This window comes from Hemicordylus capensis, chromosome 3, assembly GCF_027244095.1.
Source record: "Hemicordylus capensis ecotype Gifberg chromosome 3, rHemCap1.1.pri, whole genome shotgun sequence".
NCBI classification, from domain to species: Eukaryota; Metazoa; Chordata; class Lepidosauria; order Squamata; family Cordylidae; genus Hemicordylus; species Hemicordylus capensis.
Window position 1 is genome coordinate 214025080 of NC_069659.1, and position 21151 is coordinate 214046230.

General features: G+C 44.1%; 1 protein-coding gene across 2 annotated transcripts in view; it reads right to left on the minus strand.

Moving 5' to 3' along the window:
* RASGEF1A (RasGEF domain family member 1A) overlaps window positions 1–21151 on the minus strand; it is a 349237-nt gene that overhangs the window by 281797 nt on the left and 46289 nt on the right. The window lies entirely within an intron of this gene.

Sequence of the window (21151 nt, forward strand, 5' to 3'; positions counted from 1 at the left end):
ATGGCTGCCACCTGCCATCCATATTTCAAGGCAGTGGGGCACTTGGTTGATTTTTAATATATATATTTTTAGTGTTTACTGATTTTGTATATTTCTGCCATAGGAAATAATGGGGATTCAAAATTGCCCTATCCTAACCTTAACATGGATCCCCAGCTTTAATTTTTTTAAAAAAACCTAAGCTCTAGCCCATGTAGAAATGGAGTTATGGACCAAAATGTGCAGTCACTATTTTTCAAGTGTTTGGATTCTTGGGTGTCTAACAACTTTTCCTCATAGTGAATCCCTATGAGGATTCATTATACGCCTTCATTTCTTCTGTTTATTTTGACTGTCATTGGACAGTGTCAACTGCCATGTGTTAACTAACCACCCCCCCCCCCACACACACACACTGGGGTAGACATGTGCACTGTCCGGAGCAGTCCGGACCGGCACCGAAGGGGGGCCTTCCTTTTAGGGCGGGGAGGGCTTGCTTACCCCTCCCGCCTCTTTGCCCCCACCAGCGCCCATATTTAACAGAATAACGGGGCGCTGGAAACCAGCCGCCCCCACTGCCGCCCCCCGCCGCGAGCAGATTTAGCCCCAAAACTACCGATACCACTGCCGCCGCCGTCGCCCGCCAGCCCTCCCTCCCTCCCAGCCACCCGCCCGCCTGCCCGAGTCCTCACCCCATGCTTTGTAAATAACGAGAGGAGCTACCGAACAGAGCTCCTCTCGCTAGGAAGTCCTGCAGCATACTGAAGCTTTGCGCGCACACACATGCATGCACCGCAAAGGACGCCAATCTCCGGAGGCCCGGTCTACCCGCCGGGAAAGGGCCGGGTAGACCGGGCCTCCGGCGATTGGAGGCCCGGTCTACCCGGCCCTTTCCCGGCGGGTAGACCGGGCCTCCGGCGATCGGCATCCTTTGCGGCGCGTGCATGCGCACGCGCGCAAAGCTTCAGTATGCTGCAGGACTTCCTAGCGAGAGGAGCTCTGTTCGGTAGCTCCTCTCGTTATTTACAAAGCATCGGGTGAGGACTCGGGCGGGCGGGTGGGCGGCTGGGAGGGAGGGAGGGCTGGCGGGCGACGGCAGCGGCAGTGGTATCGGTAGTTTTTGGGCTAAATCTGCTCGCGGCGGGGGGGGCAGCGGTGGGGGCGGCTGGTTTCCAGCGCCCCGTTATTCTGTTAAATACGGGCGCTGGCGGGGGCAAAGAGGCGGGAGGGGTAAGCAAGCCCTCCCGCCCTTAAAGACATACCCCCCACCCAGACCCGGACCAGCCAGGGCCGAACCGGTCCGACAGTTCGGCCATTCTTTAGAATGGCCGCCGGACCGGTTCGGACACACCCCTACACTGGGGTACTCCATTTATTTTTTAGGAATTTTTAAAGTGTCTTCATTACACACCTTAATTTCTTCTGTTCATTTTGTCCCCACTGCTTGCAAGTGGGGATGGGGAATTAGTGGCGTCCCATGTACCAACTACCCTGACAACCGACAAGCCACTGGGTACTCAGTTTATATTTTAGGATTTTTTGAGGTGTTTAGACTCTTTGGTGTGTAATGAATCCTCATAGGAGTTCATTATGAGGAAAGGTTATTAGACACCAAAGAGTCTAAACGCATCTGAAAAATTCCAAGAATATTAACTGAGTAGTACCTCACTGCCTTGTTGGTGGGAGGGGGGTATAGTTGGCACATGGCAGTTGACAGTTGTCACTGTACAAAGACAGTCAAAATGGAATAGAAGAAATGAAGGTGTGTAATCTTTTTTTTTTTTTTTTTTTTTAATGAAAGCTGGGAATTTGGGGAAAATAATAGGAGGAATCCAAATCTTGAATCTATTTGAATCAAATCGTGCATGATTCAATTTGGACCCAAATCTAGCCAATGGACAACAGGGGCGATTTGTTCTGTCTCCAAATTGCCTGAATCAGTAGATTCAGGTACCAATCAAGTTGTACCTGAATTGATTCACACATCCCTAGTTGATGCTAATTGGAGCAGATAGTACTAGGCTAGATTAGCCAGTAGTCTGTCCTGGTGTTAGGAAGCACCCTGTATCTAATGGGAAACAAACTGCCTACTTTTGAGAAGGCAGTGCATCCTAGAATGTGACCTGATTTTTTTTTTAAAGCATGTTGTCCAGCATTTGCATGCACTGAGAGGCAGAGAGGGTTCATGTAGCTTGGAGAATGAAGTCTAGTTCACAACTGACTTGACTTCTTAATAAGCAAATAATGAGGCCACAGGAGTGACAAAATCACTCTCATGTGGCAGAATGCAGAGTTGATGATTGCTCATATCTACTGTCCCCCAAGTCGCTCACAGATCCTACTGTGTGACAGTTCGTGTCCCTGATCTCTGCAAGAATTCACCCGATCCAAATACATCCTCATGTGGAGTGGACAGACTTCTGCTGTAACTAGTCTCTTTTTTGCTGAAGTAGACTTCCTATTCTTTCCCTCTCTCTTGGGAACTAGCAGTGGGATGAGAAGTATCATAATAGTAATGCATGGCCAGGACTTATAGGTTTAAATATTAAGCATTCAGCAAATGGGAATGGAGCATATCAACACACAGTCGACCTATGGAATTCTCTGCCACAAAAAGTGGTGACTTGCCAAAAGCTTGGATGGCTTTAAAAGAAATGTAGATAAAGCAGGGCTGTTCTTATGTTCTTGAGCTTTAGATTATTCTGGTGGGTACTTTCTTTTTTTCTGTTTAGTCTATATTGCTTGTCGCCAATAAACAGTATACCTTTTGAGGGCCTACAAAAAGTGAGTAAACTCTGCATTTCTTTTCAGATCAAGAGCTCCACAATAGTCATGGAGCTTTAAGATACTGATGTTGAAAAATCAAGTCTTATTGCATCTGCTTGGAAGCTGTTGTACAGAAGACTTGCAGATTCTAGCTGCTCCATATCTCATCTCTGTTTCTTCTGGCCCACCAACAGTATTCAATGGCTGAATGTGCTTTACTATGTTACGCTGGAGAGAGGGGGCCAAAGAGAAAATGCAATGGTGCAACTCTCTCCGGCCTGCTGCCCTCGCTGAGTAAGCTGAAATCATCTAGTATTTTGAAAACAGGTTTAACTATTTTGTGTGCAAAACATTGCATGAGCTTTTGCTCATCTTGTGACCCAGTCCAGTTTGCACCTGGACTGGGAGGAGTGCTTGCGAGGAGAGCTGGTCTTGTGGTAGCAAGCATGACTTGTCCCCTTAGCTAAGCAGAGTCAGCCCTGGTTGCATATGAATGGGAGCCCAGAAGTATGACCGAGCACTGTAAGATATTCTCCTTAAGGGGTGGAGCCACTCTGGGAAGAGTATCGAGGTTCCAACTTCCCTCCCTGGCATTTCCAAGATAGGGCTGCAAGAGATTCCTGCCTGAAACCTTGGAGAAGCTGCAGTGAGTCTGGGTAGACAATACTGAGCTAGATGGACCAATGGTCTGACTCAGTATATGGCAGCTTCCTATGTTCTACCCAGGTCAGATAACCCATCCCCTAGTTCTACTATTATAACATTCCCTTGGGTATATGGGTAACAATAAAACTAAACAATACATTCTTCTTGTAACACCGTCTTGTTTACAAGTCAGTAGGGACTAAATACAGTCTTAAAATCTGATACACAACTGCTTGGTATCTAATTAATCTCTCGTCTCCTTTGTATGTTTTGGTTCTAGAGATTAATCGTTAGTGAAAGTAATTAAATGGTCAAGCAATTATATCACCTACATACATACTGACATGTGAAGACAGCTATGGGATGTGGTGGAAGTTATGTACGGATCAATAGCACGCCTTTGCTAAAGATAATGACTGGTGCTTTAATTTACAATCATTCTTTCATTATCCTGGGAATCTAAATTGGTGCTTATGTGAAGATATAGAAACTGCTGTTCAGCACTGGGCTATCTTCTTAGTAACCAGATTCTACCGTTCATTTCTGGATGGATTTGTTCAATTGTCTGCCTTTCTGTTGTCCCTCTTACCTAGTAAGGGTCATGATATAAATATGCTTGAACTTGAACTGATGATGTATTTGTTAGAATTTCCTTAAAAAAAAAAAAAGGTAAACTTAGTCTTCTGGTGCTTAGGATGTGTTGATCTCACCAAGGTTGTCTTCTAGGAAGAGATGGGACAAATACTTGTAGGAGAAGAATGGCAGTTCAACTCACATTAGCAGAGCAAAGCCAGTTTGAGGAGAATTCAGTCAAGCAAGAGCTCTGGAGACAGTTCTTTAAGTTTGAAGAATAACAAGGATTTATTTAGAAGTTACAAAAGGAAGTTACAAAAGAAGTTACAAGCTCAGCTTTAGAAAGCTGAGGCTTAAGGCTGAAAGAGGAGAGAGACTAAACAAACAGCCATCTCTGGAAAGAGAAAATGGAGACTCACACTGGAAGAACAGAGGGGAGGAGTCCAGCACTTTTATCCATGACCCTAACACAAACACCACAGTGGTCACTATGAGACATTGCAACTGAGAGATGCTGCTGCCAGGGTCCTAGCTCCAACAGTTCTTCTGTTCCCAGAATATTTGGGCCAAACTAGATGCAACATTAAATGTGTCACTGTCTCGTTAGGGGCTTATTGCATTATAAAATAGCAGCCACATGGGGGCCTGCAGGATCAAGCCCAAGGCCTATCTAGTCCAGTGTTTTGTTTCATACAGTGGCTCAGCCCACCAGATGCCTCAGAGAAGCCCACAGGCAGTAGCATATAGATCAGATGCATGGTGCACAAGTAAAGGGTATGGAATAGGGCTGTGTGAGCCGGCTCGGCTTGATGGGTTCAGGGTCAAACTGGACCAGCCTTGGCTGGTCTGAGTTTGAGCCAAACCGGGCCCAGTTCTAACCAATCTGGCTCAAAGCTATACTGGTAAGGGGGAATTACATGAGGATTCCCCTTTACCAGTACAGGCAGGGGCGGGGGGGGGGGGGCTTTCCTACATATAGAGGGGGTGGGAGGAGAATAAAAATGTACTTACAGGTATGAGCTGTAGTTGCTCCCTCCATGGAGGGGGGTGGCCACAAGGGGGCAGCTTCCCCCTGCTGGCCTCCCCCTGAGTAGCCTGAGCAGGTTCATTAGACATAGCCATGGAGGTCATGCAAATGGCCTCCATGCATGCACAGAGGCCATTTTAGTGACCTCCATGCCTGTGCAGAGGCCTGAACCAGACCGGGCTACTCTGGGGCAGGCCAGTGGGGGTGGGGGAGCTCCTCCCCCACCCTGGCTGCCACAGCTTGTACTTGTAAGTAAATTTTTACTTCCCTCCCACTTCCTCTATACTTAGGAAAGCTCCCCCTCCCCCGGCCCCATATTGGTAAAGGGGAATCCTCACTGGATTCCCCTTTACCAGTATAGCTTCAAGCCGCTTGAACTGGCTTGGTTTGAACTTGAACTGGGTCTGGTTCAACTGGGCCAAAACAAAAGCAGGGCCTGGTTGGCTTGATTCCAGTCTAGATTTGAGCCAAACCGGCTCAAATCCAGTTTTGTACACCTCCGTAGTGTGAAATCCTTTACTCTCTATGCCATTTCCCCCACACAAAGCTGCCTTGATAAAGAATGGCACCGTTGTTGGGGGGGGGGGATTCTTTTGGGGAAATGGCATAGAAGATAAAGGGTTAAAACCCTGTACCTGTGCATCATGCTCCTGATTCATAGCTGCCCTCCATTTTTCAGGATCACTGAAGTAATCATAGGGCGATTGTGATAATAAAAAAAATCTTTCCTGAGTCAAGGGAAATCTTGAGTGAGCAAACCTTTGGAAACCTCCTATTGCACTTTTGTGGGAGCAGTGGCACCAACTGATATATGGGCAGGGGAACAGTACTCTAGGTGGATGGGGCATCCATTGGGCCCACCCTGGATACAGGGCTGGTTCTCTGGCTGAGGTGCTGAAGAGTTGCCTCCAGTTAGAATGGCAAATCGTGATTTGGCATAGGACCGCTTTATATGACCCATTTCCTTCTTTGGATGGAAGCATTTAAAAGTAGCCACTATGAAGAGCAAAGGAGCTGAATTCATATGAGAGACATGAAATTGTCTGATGGCTACTTACCACGTATTTGATGTGCTCAGCTTGTTTTATTACAATGACCTTTCTGGGAGCAGCATGATGGTTGTGCCAATCTTGGGCTGTGGGCAAGCTAGAGAAGGAGTACTTCACACTAACCACATTGAGGGTGACACCACTATTGGTCTATGGCCAGTTCTTCTTCTTTCTCTACCTAACTTTTAAACATGTGCACTATGCCAAAGTCTAGATTATTTCTGAGGTCTTTTAAGTTATATTGCCCTTCCTTGGAATGATTAGTAATTCACAGATCAAAGGATGTGAGGTGATAAGCGTGCCTTGAAGACTGACAACAGCGGGAAGGGAAGAAATGCTAATGGGCTCAAGTTCCATTGATAGATTGAAGTAGAATCTCCACATTCCCTTTGCTCTGTTTATGACAATTGGGGGTGGCAGGGCATGAGAAAGCATGGACATAGAAAACCTGAAACTGAGGACTTTTCACAGGCACCTGGCTAAGTATCCAGTCTGTGGGACAAAAGGGCAGACACCCCACACACAATAATATGAGATGTAGGTGGGCCCTCTTGACATGACTACTTCCCCTCACAAGAGCTGCTGTTCATATCCTCTAATAGCTGGAAGGCATCTTGGAGGTCTTCTAGTCCAGGGTTTCTTAAACTTGGGCCCCCAGATGTTGTTGGAGTACAACTCCCAGAATCCCCAGCCACAATGGCCATGTCTGGGGACTCTGGGAGTTGTAGTCCAACAACACCTGGGGGCCCAAGGTTAAAAAACTCTGTCCTAGTCCAATCCAGTGTTCCTTGTAACATTAATTCCCAGATGTTGTTGACTACAACTCCTATAATCTCCAGCCAAAGGCCACTGCAGCTGGGAATGCTGGGAGATGTAGTCAAAAACATCTGGGAATCCCTGTTACAGGGAACACTAGTCCAATCCCCTGCTTGGTGAAGGGATCTACACCAGTCCTCCTGACAGATGGCTACCCAGCCTCTGTACTGAGAGACTCTACCACATGAAAACCCACTGCTGTATGAGGCAAGCAGTTCCACAAACTGCTCTTTCAGTCTGGAAAGTCTTCCTAATGTCTCATCTAAATCTGCTCCCTGGTAACTTCAGCCCATTGGTTCAAGTCTTGCACCGTGTAAGCAGTGAAAACTTTCATTCAGTCTTTTATATTTTGCTGGCTTTACACATTCAGCTCTGTGTACCTATGCTTTGCCTTGATATTTGAGCTTGACACTGGCCTGGAGAAGGTGGCGCCCTGCAGTTCAGGAATCCAATAGGTTTTGCTTTCCCAGTTGCTTGCAGGAGGTGCTCCTGATTAATTTCTGCCTGATGAGAGCAGGTTGTGGCTGTCACCCAGCCCGAAGGCCCCCCTCCCTCAGGGGCCCAGGGTCATGACAGCTACAGTCCTACTGACCACCTCGTGCTTTGCATGTTCCCCTCCATTCTCCACTCCCCACCCCTCCCTCATTACCGAAGCCCCTTTCTGGCATTCAGTGGATGTGCATGGGTAGGAGGCAGCCATCGCCCCCTCTCCCTAACCTATACATAACCTTTCTAGAAGTCTGTGTTGACCCTAGGAGTGTAACACAATCCAGATGTCTAGATTTTCCCCTTTTTCTTTTCCTGCTCCACATTGTCCTCTTCCCAGCTTGTGTCTCATCCCTCTCCATGGGATTTTAAACATGCTTGCAAGGGAAATGTGCATTTGGAGCCCTGTGAGGGAGGTGGCTGATGCAAGCGGGGTTTGAGTGCAGAAGCAGCAGAGATGGGGGAAAGGTTCAATTCCTTGTTCCTCAGCCACCAACCCTCACTGCTTCTTTGCTCAAAATCTCCTACTTTTGTATACCTTTTAAAAATGCATTGTTTAGGGTATCAGTCTTTGTCAGGAAAAGAGGCATTCTTAGAGGCTGTTTCCTATTGTAAAACGTGAATGTGCTGATGTACACATTCACATTCTGAATGGGAACTCAGAAGCCTGAGCAATTTTATGAAGCACTGTAAGAGCTAACTGTTCAGGCTGGCCTTTGGGGCTGAGTGTTGATTCTGGAAGGTAGGAAGGGGATATATGTAATTCACTAGACAAATCTTTATTTGCTGGTTTCTGTCTGTCTTGCCCGCCCCCAGCCTTGAATGGTGCAGAATATGAACACATTTCCCTTAAGTTAAATGGCTTCCAGGCAGGGATGTAACCACCATTAGGCAAGGGGAGACAGTGGTCTTGGGGCCCCACTGCCTCGAGGGCCCCACAGAGGCACATCACATGACTCTCAACCTGTCCGTGTTGTACCCCCTATGAATTATGTTGAGTCTCTTGGAGATTGGCAGTAGCAGAGAGTAAAAAAACTAGATTCAATGTGAACTAGATATTCACCATATTCATAATGGGGATGTGAATGTGAGTGCACTATATATTGTGAAGTGTGTTTGTGTATATCAGCGAGGGGCCCATTTTAAAATCTTGTCTCTGGGCCCACTCCAACCTTGCTACGCCCCTGTTTCCAGGGGCACAATAAACTGTGATTGGGGTCAACCTTTAATGTAGTCATCAAGACCCATCACATTTAGGTAGGGCTATGCCCGAATTGGTTTGGCGCCTTCTTAGGGAAGTGCCGAACTAGCCCGGGCATCTGCATTCAACATGGTTCGGTGGGGTGGGGATTGGTTCCTTTAAAAACCAAGTAAGCAGGTCCTTACCAGTGTTGGTAAGGGATTCCCAAATGATGTTGACTAAAACTCCCATAATCCCCAGCCAAACGCCATTGCAGTTAGGGATGCTGGGAGTTGTAGTCAACAACATCTGGGAATCTCTGTTAGAGGTAAGGACCTGCTTACCTGGTTTTTAAAGGAACGGATCCCCGCCCCACCAGTGGCTGCCTGAGCTGGTTTGGGCACATCCCTACATTTAGGTTTAGCTTTTGACACATAATTCTGATAAACAGGAGGAGGAACAAAGCTTATGCCACATGCTGGAGACCTGTGAGCTTTTAACAGGATTGAGTACAGCAAGCAGTTCTCTGAATTGGTCACTATACCCACCCAGGTCGGTAGCAAAATAAGATTACACAACAAGTAACTTGTTAAACGTTTTTGTTATCGCTACCATCTGCTGGTGTATATCATAACCACTTAGACACCTGTGCATTTGGTGCTGTTGGGTGCCCATCTGTCTGAACTGTGGTTATTATAGTGTTCAGAGCACTTGATGTGTCTTTGCTGTCTGGGAGATAACTGGAGTGGAGAGGAAATTAGATTGTGTTAGAGGGGAGGGGTATAAACAAGTGAAATGCTATGAATTCTGACTTGCAACTTCACCATTCATGTAGGAGAATGCAAATTGGAAATTGTGCTATGCTGCTTGTTAATGGTCACTGCAGAGAGGGAGATATTTTAATCAATGATGAATACTTCAATCAGCTTGGCTGTGATGATTAGTTATTTGTACCTTTATAACACTACTTTAATAGCTTTGTCCACCTGTAAAACATTGATCTCCATTTACCTACTTCACTTTAGAATTAATTGCAAATGGCTTTTGGATGGTTTTGAATATATATATGATTTCACATTTTGTGTCTAACCCCTCTCAAAGTGGATTTGCTCCAAACCAGGTAAATTGACAAGAAAATGGCAAATGTGATTCAATGTAAATAGATGTAACAAATCCTAGCTTTACATACATACTGATGGGGTCTGAGCATTCTGTGACCAATCAGGAAAGTGTGTGTGGGGGTGGGTGGGATGGCAGTTCAGTCCCCAAATAGCAAAGCAAAACCAGTTTGGTGAGAAAGCAACAAAGCAAGAGGTCTTGAGGCAGTTCTTTAGTATTGAAGAACAACAAGGATTTATTTAAAGAAATGGTTACAAACAAATGTGAAAAAGCCTGTAGCTTAATTTCAGCTGTAGCACATGGCTGACGAGAGAGACCAAAACAAACAGCCATCTCTGGAGAGACAAAATGGAGACTCACACTGAAAGAACAAAGAAGGGAAGAGTTCAGCACTTTTATCCATGACTCTAAACACCCCCAGTGGTCACTATGAGACACTGCAGCTGAGAGCTGATACTGCCAGGGTCCTAGCTTCAACAGAAAGATCTTGGGGTTGTAGTACATAGCTTGATGAAAATGTTGATCCAGTGTGCAAGAGCTGTGGAAAAGGTAAGTTCCATGTAAAGGAACATTAGGAAAGGGACTGAAAATAAAATGGCTGTTATAATGATCTTATACAAATCTGTGGTGTGGCCACATTTAGAATATTGTATACAGTTCTAGTCACTGTGTCCTGAAAGGAGGTTATAGAGTTGGAACAGATTCAGTACAGAGCAGCCAAAATTATCGGGGGGCTGAAGCACCTTCCTTATGAAGAAAGGCTACAGTGTTTAGGGCTTTTTAGTTTAGGAAAAAAAGGCAACTAAATTGGGATATGACTGAGGCCTATAAAATTGTAGAGAAGGCATATAGAGATATGTTTTTCTCCATTTCTCACAACTAGGGGTCACCCAATGAAACTGAATGGCAGGAGGTTTAAGATGAGCAAAAGGAAATACGTCACACAACACAAATCATAGGAATATGCTGCCAAAAATGTTGAGGGCCACTAGCTTTAGATGACTTTAAAAGGACAGACACATTCATGGAAGAGAAGCCTATAGATAGCTAACAGTCATGATAACTTTATGCTACCTCCAGGTTCAGAGGTGGTATACTAGTTGCAGGGAGGCAACAGCAGGAGAGAAAGTATGCCTTCATCTAGGGATGTGCCTGAAATGCGATTTGGCACCTGAGTCACAGCAGAATCTCTTTAAAACTTATCACTTCCACAGCCCCTTAAAATGGAGGAGAGCAGGTCCATCCCTGCTCCTCCTCCTGCTCACCACCATTGCTGTACTTGTGGTGCTTCACCCCCCAGTTGCCCCTGGGTGGTGCTGGCACACATGCATGCACAGCAGCCATTTGTGTGGTCAGCATGGTTGGCTGATAGCTGGGGGAGGGCGTCATGAGTACGGCAATGGCAGTGAGTGGAGGAGGAGCAGGGATGGAGCTGCTCTCCTCAATGGGGCTGTGGAAGTCCTCAGGGCTAAAGGAATTCTGATGCAATTCAGATGCTGAATCGCGTTTCAGCACATCCCTAACTTCATGTCCTGCTTGTCGGTTTCCCAGAGGCATCTTTTTGGATCACTTTGGGAAACAGGTTGATGGGCTAGATGGGCCTGCGGGGCTCTGCTTATGCTCTTCTGGCAGTGAGAACCGGAATGAAAAAACCCAGAAAAGAAATGGAAGTAGGGACTTCAAATGATCTGTGGATTGCACAGTAGAGGGAGAGAGAGCTACTGTGGGGTTGGAGTGGAATCCAAAAGAGTAACCAAATGTATTGGGCAGCAACGGGTTAGAGATGGTAGCAGGGGTGGCCCAAGGTATTTGGGTGCCTAAGGCAAGGCATAAAACATTGCCTCTCCTCTTCCTCTCTGTAGAGTTTAAAGGGAGTGCTGGTTGAGGAGATGGGAGTGCTTGCTAACAGCCTCTTCTTGACTCCTCCTGGGGCCCCTTTCAAGGCTTGCAAAGGTCAGATTGGGAGTGCCCAGTCTGACCTCTGCAAGGAGCACAGAATGAGGATGGGAGGTTGGCAGTAGTGCCCCCATCCTTGCCACACATTTCAAAGGCTAGCAATAGTTGGATTTGGGATTCCTGGTCTGACCCTCTCAAGCCTTTGGAAGAGCACTGGGAAATGAAAGGAAGGTTGCTGGCATCTCCTTGTCATCACCCAGCACTATTGCAAACACTGGAAAAGTTGGATTGAGAAATCCTGATCTGGCCCTTGCAGTACTTCCTGCTTCATCCCCAACTGCAATGACCTTTGCATTAGTGGAACAGTGATAACCACAAAAGGGGTTGGCTACGTACAACGATAGCTGAATATATCCAAGAACAGTCTGACTCATTGTAGCCTCCCTACCACTGCTATTGCTGCTGCTGCTCCTCCTTCCTCCCCTGTCCCACCTTTTGCCCCAAAACCACAGGGTTGGGAAGCTGGAAGGGCTCAAGAAAGTAAATTTGATCACTTCAAGTGTCCCAGCCCTCTTGATTTTGAACAGACAGAGGGTGGGACATGGGAGAAGAACAATGGCAGTGATGGATATATTGCTGCCAGGAAATGTTTTGGGGGAACAGTGGAAACCTGGGTAGAGTGAGGCAGCTGGAGAAGGTGGATCAGTGGAGGTGGCTAATCTGCTACCTCGAGGAGATCATCTCATCAGGCCTCATTGGATGGTAACAGGAAAAGAGAAGCCACAGAGGAATCTGAAGGGGGAACAGTAGTAGAAGAGCAGGTAAACTGAGTAATCAAGCAGGAATACAATTGAGGAAGCAGAAGCAGTCTCAGATTAATTGATAAGAGCTAATTCCAAAGGTGTAGTAAGGCTCCATCTTGATATAAGATCAAGTTCTCCTTTCCCCTTTAAGTACAAGCAGTTTTCTGAATACTCGATACTTATAAACATTGTGCACAGGTCTAGAAATGTCCTACACACAATGTAGGACATTTGCAAGCCATGGGGTAATATTGTGTGTTGAGACAAAACTCCATACATTGGCGACAATACATTCTGAGGAGTGATCAAAGCTGTCAAGGAAAAAAACATGATGTGCTGAATTTATTTTTCTCGGGGCCCATCACATGATTTATACCTCAAAAAGGATCATACCATTACTTTTAAAATCATGCTCTGTTATTTTTTAATAATGTAAAACCTTTTAAAAGGTGTTGTAGATTGCTTCATGCTAAACTAAAAAAGCTTTAAAAAGCTTTACGCTTTAAAAGCTAAAATGGAAAAACAAAGCTATCCAGTTTCCACGATATGATCTTGAAAATGTTCCCACCATTTTCAGGGAGAACATCAGGAACCGATTTGAAGTTCTGAACCTCATTGATAGGGAACCAGAGGAACTGTGGAATGAAATCAAAGAATTTGTTAAGGATGAATGTGAAAAGAGACTGCCAAAGACCAAGAAACAGAAGAAAGCAAAATGGATGTCGGACAGACGGTGGAAATTGCCAAGAAGAGGAGAGAAGCCAAAGTCAAGAAAGATAAAGACCTCGGGAAGGAACCTAACAGGGAATCTCAGAAAGCTGTTAGAAGAGACAAGGAGCAATACTACAATGACATCGAGTTCTATGTTGAGCTCTTCCTGTCAGGTCAGCACAAGGGAATTACCTTGATCACAGCCAGATTTTGTGCAGCTGCTATAAAAATAAGAAATGTTTTAACAAATGTTACAAATATATATACACACACACACACACACACACACACACACACACACACACACTACAATGACATCTGTAAAGACCTTGAGGATGAAAATAGATATGGAAAAACAAGGCAAGCTTTCCAAAAGATCTCTGAACTCAAAGGGAAGTTCCAAACTTGAATTGGTATGTTAAGGGATGCCAAAGGACAGATAGTAACTGACTCAGAGAAGATCAAACAGAGATGGAAGGAGTATACTGAAAATCTGTACAGCAAGGACGTCAGCATTCAAGATACTCTAGAAGATATTCCCTACCTGCAAGAAGCTCTAGTATGGGAAGATGAAGTTAGATCAGCACTCCGGTCATTACCAAGTTGAAAGGCTACAGGAATTGATGGAATAGCTACAGAAATATGACAGGCAGCAGAAGAAGAATCAGTCAAGGTTCTAACCAAACTATGCCAGCAAATTTGGAGAATGACACAGTGGCCAACAGACTGGAAGAGGTCAGTCTACATACTCATACGAAAGAAAGGAGACTTAACAGATTGTGCAAACCATCTCACAATAGCCTTAATTTCCCATGCTAGCAAAATAATGCTCAGGATCATCCCACACAGGTTAGAGACCTACATGGAAAGGGATGTGCCGGATGTTCAAGCTGGTTTCAGAAAAGGCTGAGGAACAAGAAACATCATTGCTGCTGCATGCTGGATAACTGAGAAAGCCAAAGAATATCTGAAAGAAGTCAATAAGTTCTTTATTGACTACAGAAAAGCCTTCGATTGTGTAGACCATATCAAGTTGTGGAATATCATTAGGAAAATGGGTGTCCCAGAACATCTCATTGTTCTCATGAGAAAACTATACACAGGACAGGAAGCCACAGTCCAGAAAGAGACTGGTTCCAGATCGGCAAAGGAGTAAGATAAGGCTGTATACTTTCTCCTTCTTTATTCAATTCATATGCTGAACATATACGGAGAGACGCTGGATAGGAAGAAGATGTGTGGTTTTAAAGTTGGAGGAAGAAACATCAATAACCTGTGCTATGCTGATGATGCCACTCTGATAGCTGAGAATGTGGATGATCTGCAAGCTCTAGTAATGAAAGTCAAGGAGCACAGTGAAAAAATGGGACTACAATTAAATGTAAACAAGACTAAACTAATGACAACGGGTAAAGCAACCAGCCTCAGAATTGACAATGAAGACATTGAAGTAGTGGATAGCTTCTGCCTTTTAGGATCAACCATCAACAGTAAAGGATCCAGCAGTTGAGAAATACGCTGCAGACTAGCACTTGGTAGGGTTGCAATGAAGGCCTTAGAAAGAATATTTAGATGCTGTGACGTGTCTACACCTACAAAAATTAGAATCATTTGGACAGTGGTTTTCTCCATGACACTATGGATACAAAAGCTGGACTTTAAAGAAGCAAGATAGAAAAAACATTGACGCTTTTGAACTTTGGTGCTGGAGAAGACTTTTGAGGATACCATGGACAGTCAGGAAAAAACCCAAATGGATCATAGTACAAATCAATTCAGAATTTTCACTGGAGGCACAAATGACCGGGCTCATACTTCGGACACATTATGTGAAGACCCAGCTCCCTTGAGAAGTCCATAATGCTGGGGAAAGTTGAAGGAAAGAGAAGAGGTTGACCAGCAGCAAAGGTGGATGGACTCTATTATGACAGCAATGAATGTACCACTGAGAGACAAGTTAAAGGCCAAGTTGAAGACAGATTATCCTGGAGAGAATTTATCTATGTGGTTACTAAGAGTCGACACTGTCTTGATGGTTAATCAATCACTCAAGATTGCTTCTGCTAAGCCATTATAAAGACCAGAGTGATAAAATCAATTGAGTAATCTTTAGTAGACGCTTTCATTTTATGCTAGGAACAGAGGAAGAACTGACAGTCACTAGGAATGACATTTTCTTGGGAGGAGGGAATTACTTGCTGTTGTATCATAAGAACAAAGAACTTGGGGGTAGGATTCCTTTGGTGACGCCTTTCCACTGTGACAGGTCAGTGTGTGGCTGAATATTGTCTTTTCCCCAACAGTTTAATTTGCTGCTTCGGGAAGGTGTTTTGACAACATTCCTGTGCAGGGATTTTTGTGTGCACTTGACAGTGATTTTTCTGGAAAACTATTTCCTATGAATATTAATTTTTGGTTTTCTAAAATGAATTATCAACACATTTCATCACCAGTAAAACATCTGTGTGCCTTGAAGACAGGCAATCCCAGAATAGTGTGTGTGAAGAAAATATTTTTGTGTTTGAACTTTAAGGTGTACTCTCTCAGTGTTCTGGCAAAAAGAGACATCTTTGAATTCAAGCCGTTAAACACTTCTTGTGTTGCTGAGCACATGATTCTTGCAGTTCCCTATGGAAAGCTCTTTCCCATGGCACTCTCTATAAAGTATGTGCATATTACAAGAAGCAGAAAAACAAACAAATACACAACCTTTTAAACTTCCTCTTTACTCTGGTGCCTCTCAAATATTGATACCTGCATAACATGTCATATGCTCCTCCAGCATACCCTTATTACTGACATTCTTATCCTGTCCTAACTCCAAGGTGCTCAGAATAGTGTACTTGCCCCACCCCACCAATAACTTGATTCCTACAACAACTGCTTGAGGTAGGTGAGGCTTAAAGAGAACATTTCACCCAAGGTCATGTAGTGAACTTCATGGCTGAGCAAGGATTTGAACCTGCATCTCCCCAGTTCTAGTCCAACACTCTGGCCACCACATTGACTTTCACTTTAATGATTACATGGACATATACAAAGGACCCAAAGGAACTCAATTCCTTAAGTAGCAATGAGAACTACTGCACTATGGCTCCTTCCTGCACTGCTAGGGTAATGTTAGCACTCCAGACTACATGTCACAAAGTTGTTCCTTCCCAGACCCCTGCTTTTCCTGGAAATCAGAGTGACTCTGATGAGGAAAGGAAGTCTGTCATAGATTCCTCCTCGACATTGCCTTAGCCTCCTTCTGGCACCACCATTCTAGCCCAGCTCCTGCACTGCTTGGGCAATATTGGAACAAACCCAAAGTGATTTAAGTTACAATCCCTATGTACAGTCAGCTTGGAGTGTGTTCTATTTAATGCTTCCAAATCAACTAGAAAGCACTTTTTGTGTTACGATTGACTCTTTCCCGGCAGGTCAGAATGCATAACACACAGCCATTGAGAGGGCCCGACCAACCCTTCCTTGCCTGTCACGTGTGGTGAGTAATTGCTTGGACTGTGTGTACTTAGAATTTATTTTATGTTTAAATTATTGTTGTGTATATATTGTATCACTAATTTCTTTATTAGTGTGTTACTTTGAAACGTGTATGTATTTATTTTTAAATAGATATTCCATGTCAAGAGCAATGGCATTCTGCAACCTGTATAAACTATGCAACCTTAGCACACTTGCAAGCATTTCCTCAGTTTGCATCACTTACTGTGGCTGCTTGTCATTGGTCCGTCCCCCCCTTAATTTTAATGTTTACTTCTTTTCTGTTAAAGCAAAACTAAAAAAAAAAAAAAAGTTCCGTACTTCCTTCAAGCAGCTCCTGACTGGAGCTCCTCTTTGTAGCTGCCTCCTTAGCATGACGATTGCAATTCACTGTGTTCTCTCTGTTGCAGCATTGCTCATTGCCCATTGTATGGGCAAAAAATGGCAATCATTTTCTAATGATGGCAGCAATTTATTTGCATTTTTCAAAACTTCTTTTAAGCCAGCCATGCTGGGCAATGAGGGATATGGTTAATAAATAGTCACTGCAAGGAGACAGCTGCTCATTGAAGCTCTGGCCAGGAGTTACTTATTAAGAGTAAGAAACATTAGCTGCATTTGCATGTAAGGCAAAACAACAGTTAAATGGGGCACAGGTTGGAATTTATGAATGTCCAAATGTATGCAACTGCGGTTTTGCTGCAAAAGTGGCCAGCAGATTCTCTTGCCAAACTCCAGTTTCAACCTTCGGTTTGTTGTAGTGAATTTCACCAGCCCAAAGTGAGGTTTTGCGGCGGCAGCATTATGTCCGAATGTGGACTCGGCCATATCTGTGGTTTCATGCAGTTTCTGAAACTATAATAATAGAGACAGCAGCACAGACCTGCCCACCCAGGATTGCAGCCGCTCCATGCCCGAAGTGCTTCTCACTGGCTGTCTCTCCGAGCACTTCCCCTGCCACCCCATCTCTGATCTAATAAAGCAGTTGCCTGGCAATTGGGACACTGCCACATCCTATCCCAAGCTTCCAAGCCTGTCAAACAGGAAAATCACATGGACATGCCCTCTTCCCACTCTGTACCTTGTTCCCCCTCCTCCTGGCAGTCAGGAGAGAAAGAGGATGGGGTGGCAAGATGGGCAATAAACCCTAACCCTTTCCCTGCTGTGGGTGGGCAGTCCATCCTGGAAAGGCACGATCGTGCTTGACATGCTCCCTTGAAGACCGTGGCCAAGGCTGCCACCCTGGAGATGTTCTGACGCCTTGCCCATGGTCTGGTGATGCGAGCACTATGCTTAACCACAGGTTCAGCAACCTCCGGTTTCACATTACGTGAGAATGCGGCCAATATTTCATTTCATTTTTTAAAAAAGAATGATGAAGTTCCAAAAAGAAATCCTTATTCATTTCATGGCACAGTCATTTTGAAACTGCATGCACATGCCTCCCAGGTACACCCAAAGCCAGCTGTCTTGTAACTATTAGGGATGTGCAAGGGTGGGTGGTCAGTTCGGCAGGGGAGGGGTTAGCTTTAAGGAGCAAGGAGGATGCTCTTACCAGCACCACCCCATGCCTAAAATCACAGCATGCACACTGGCCACTTCCGGTCCAATGCTGCCGTTGCGGGGGTGGTAAGAACATCCTCCCTGATCCTTAAAGGTAACCCCTCTGTCGCCGAATCGTTCAAACCGCCGGACCTCCAAACTGGTATGTTTGGGAGCAACATTTTTTAATATTCAGTCTCTTGCTGCTGCTACTCCAGTTGACTGGTATGTAAAACATTTTTTCCTAACATTTGTTGTAATGCCTGAATCAATTCTGAATTGATCTGCATTGATCCATCCCTTTTGCTAATGCCTGTTTTCACAGTCATAAGAGCTAGAACCTTGTTTTTCCTAAAATAAATGTTGAGATTCCCAGGATGCTGAAGTCTGCATCTGCTGAAAAATTGGGTGGCTTTTCTGTGCTTTGTGTAAATGTACAATACATTCTATCTGTCTCCATTCTATCTATCTACATTCTATCTATCTCATACTTATTTCCAAATAAGAAAATCTGAGAATACATAGATAGTTTTGATCTGCATTACACTTTGAGAAGTTGTTTCCAGATTGCTTTTTGTTCGCTTGGATGCATGTCTACAGAATGGCCTAAAAGCCCTGATCCCTATTAGCATGTCTGGGTCTGGCAAGGCAAATAACATCCACTGAAATACTTTTGCACATGATTTGCAGGTGCGAAGCCCTAGGCAGCTGAGATCTGTTCTGAGCCTTTGAATCTCTCATTTGACAGCTTTAAACTCTACTGCCCAACACTTAACATCTTGTGTTTTCCTGCATAGTTTGGTTTGCTGTGCTGTTGCCAAATATGTAAATAGATTTAATGAAGTGCTAAGAGTTGAAAGCCAGCACACTAAAAAGAGAGAGAGAGCTGTGCCAAAAGTAGTTGGGTTTTGTTTTTTTTAAGTAACATAGCTGGTCAGAAACAAAATGTCACTTTAAAGAAAGGACTTTGAATTTCTCTGTTTTTAAAACTGAGTTTTTGATATGAAAGGTACAGAAATATGTTAATTAGGGATTTTTCTGTAGTCCTGGCTGAGCACTACATCGCACAATAGCTTATGTAGAAAATGTCTTGAGTAAAGGTGGATACTCTTTACAGTGGGAGAACCTTTGCTAGAGCTAAACTGCAACAATTCACATATTTTTGTTTTCATATGTACAATCATTTTGTTAAGGTTGCTGAACATCAGTGTTCATTGACTTTCACCCATGCTTTGAATGAATGGCATTGTTCTCACACAGGGATCTTTTGTAGTACCTGAGTTGGCCAAAAGGGCCAAGCCAAGGGAGATACTTGACAAGTCTAAAATGGCCAGACCTGGGAACTCCTCCAAAGTGAATATACAACACACGCACCCCACCACAGAACCACCACATAACTTTGCTAGCCACATCAAAGGTGCTTATCTTTCCTCAGATGTTGCACATGGAGGGAAGATCCTCCATATCTGGATCACTTTAGGTGTTTCTCCAGCTTCTACTTCATTTCTATTACAAGGGAGCTGTGTATCCAACCTTGGGGCAGTTCTCTTGGTATGGCATCTTAGGACTTGCTCGGGGACTACATAACTCATCCATTAAATGGGTCCTACTTTTTTTTTTTTTTGGACATAACTTGCCTACTGATTCAGTTAAAGCCCACAAAAATTCAGCATACTTACAGTCTTTGTGTATTTAAATCCAAACCAGAATTCCAGGTGCTCCTACCAATAGGAAAAACCCCTCAAGGTTGGCCTTAGCTTTGTGATAACAAATACTTCATAACATGTTTTGTGGCCAGTTTCCTCAGTTCTACAAAGAGCATTTTAAGCAACTAATTTTCCTCGTTGGCAATAGTTTGCTTTGATATATGTTGTCTTCTCTATGTAGAAAGGTTAATCCTTCATTGGGGCCTGGAATGGGATCATCCCCTGTTTAAATGTGTTAACTGGTCATTTGAAAAATTGGTTGTGACAGGCTGCAAACTCCCCAAGGCCCAAGTTATGTGGACCTGCATAGTCTTTTTGTTCAGTACAAGATCGTTCATAGTTTGAATGTGTTTGAAATGGTGGTTAGAGAGAGAGGCAGTTAAAGATACAGACGAGAGCCAATATCGCTTGTATCACTAATAGTAGGGCTGCATTCTTACGTTGATCTATTATGAAGTAAGGATATCCCAGGATCTCAAGTCGATTAATTTTCTTTTTAAGATTCACAGCTTGTACTAGAGATACCCATGAAATTATCTGCCTCTGCTGAAATGGAACAATGCTGTTTTTCTTTTGAAAACTGTTAAAATTTGCTGATTGGATAATAAGAGAGCCTGAATAGCATTCCTCCTTCTACAGTAATGTAGAGCTTGCATATAACAAACAGTGGAGGATCACTCTGAGTTGCTCCTTTCCTTGTCACTGTTATGATTGTGGTGTGTTTTACTTTTAACTGCAGTATCCCACTGCCCCACCCCCACCATTTTTCTCTTTTATAGTTGGTGGCTTTTTTAGACGGGAGTCTCTGGTTCAGATCCATTTGTCGTATCATCTGGACCTCTTGATCTTGGGCCTATGTAAGTGTTGGAATATTTTGTGAAGGTGGATTTTCTTTGGCATCTCTTATTGGATGCATGCATCACCATATGACATGGAGAATACAGTTTTAGTTCTGATCAAGGCCACGCAGACTCTGAATGTTAGCTTCCCCTTTTCCCACTTAACAGAATGGTTGATGCTTTGCTTTATTAAAACAAGAGTAAAACTAACCCAGCCATTTCTTTGCCAATAAGAGTTTATCACAAATGCGAACAAGTAGATATGACTATAACTTAAAAAGAGAAAAATCTGTTGAATGGGTAAACAGAGGTTGCTCACTACTGTCTGGTTGGGAATAATGGTCTTCATTGTGTTTATGAAATAATTTCCAAACTTTTTGGAATAAACTAGTTTGTCATTCTCCCTGTAGCATTTCATTCTGAGGATGGTTAAACTATTTCTTTGTAGCCAGCTTTGCTTTGTGAGAAATATTTTACCCCACACCGAGATATGACAGATTCATCTATTTGTGGACCAATGCTGTGAGG